Source organism: Mustela lutreola, chromosome 3 (genome assembly GCF_030435805.1).
Source record: "Mustela lutreola isolate mMusLut2 chromosome 3, mMusLut2.pri, whole genome shotgun sequence".
NCBI classification, from domain to species: Eukaryota; Metazoa; Chordata; class Mammalia; order Carnivora; family Mustelidae; genus Mustela; species Mustela lutreola.
The window spans coordinates 51,951,452-51,952,885 of record NC_081292.1 but is presented as its reverse complement, the minus strand read 5'-3'; the positions used below and the strand labels follow the sequence as shown (position 1 = coordinate 51,952,885).

General features: G+C 38.2%; 1 pseudogene; it reads right to left on the bottom strand.

Moving 5' to 3' along the window:
• Nucleotides 1–218: 218 nt before the first annotated feature.
• On the bottom strand, nucleotides 219–888 carry LOC131828037 (cleavage and polyadenylation specificity factor subunit 5-like; annotated as a pseudogene).
• Between the last annotated feature and the right edge of the window lie 546 nt (nucleotides 889–1,434).

The following is a 1,434-nucleotide window of genomic DNA, read 5'->3' as shown; positions in this document are numbered from 1 at the left end:
CCACTATCTAGTTCTTCATATCAACTTTATTATTCAAATAACAGAAGAAAGTAGGTTGCAATTTAGGGATTGAGAAAGAGATAAAAATTAAAAAAAAAAAAAAACCACACACACAAAACAAAACAAAACAAATGACAACCTTTCCTACCATGTTTATTCTACATCATTTATCTGTGCTCACAGAGATGACTTCTTTTACTTCTCCACTGTACAACAATTCAGTTGTCCATAAAATTGAACCTGCTCAGAAGCTGAGGGAGTCTGAAACTAGATGGGCCTAAATCCTGGTGCATTATCATATAATTTTAACAACAATTTTAACAGCTACCAGCTTGTAATTTTTAGGTCTGTGTACAAGGCTCTCCCTTGAATTTGAACCAAAAACAAATTAATGTTCATTGGGTTTTGTAATATGTGCAGGAATATATGGATAATGAGGAGATTCAAATTTTGGTCTCCACCAGTTACCAAAGCAGTTATCAGTGATCTAGTCCTGCAGGGCTCCATCTTGATGATTTTTGTCATTAAGTACTTTAGTCCTTCAACTTCATCTCCTCCAGCTTGAGTTCACCACCAGGTAATTTGAAGAAAGTTGTTCTTAGCTTTAGCAGTAACACATGAGATAGCCATGTACAAGCAGAATCCCTTCTGTAGTCCTTCTCATTCCAATTTTATCAAATTCCTCCCTCATGCACTGAAATCTGGGTGCAGCAGAGCTGTCCTTCTCTTAGAAATACTCCTTGTACCAAAAGCATAATCGGTAAGAGCGTAAAGGTTGATGGTTTCCTCCAGGGTGAGGGGCTTGATCTCCTGGATGTACTTGTCGCCAGACTGATTGACCCCCTGAGGTCAGCTGGTTTGTGAGTGAATGGGTAGTGCTATGGACATGCTGGACATGCTGGCTAGCTCCAGTACTAACAGCAAGAGGAAATGGGGCAGGCAGGGAGACTCACCCTGTGTCAGCAATGGTTATTTGTGTCCCCCTCAGCACATGCCACCTGCCATTAACATGAGAGCACAAGAGGAGACTTATTTGTCTGTCTTAATGAAGTTCAGGTTTTTTTTTTTATTATTGTTTTTTCTCAAACTTATAAAATGGCTTCCAGAAATTTCCAGGCTCTATAGACTTCCAGCTTTCTATCACACAGAAAGATAAAGTGTCTCCCAGAAACATTTGAAGAGTGGGAAATTATGTTTCAGTATGCAAAAATACATTTTATAGATTTTATTCATTTGCTTGAATTAAGCTTCTTATATCAATCACCCTAAACTAAGCCAACTAGGGACTATTCCTGAAGTTGGTACTGGTGTCTACTTTTCTACTTTTCTAAAGTATATGAACTGTGTAAGAGTGGTAAATACAGAATTGACAATCAAGGTAAAACTACAGAAAAGAAGGGTAAATAGATGTGGAGAGCAGAAAGAGCAAACCTG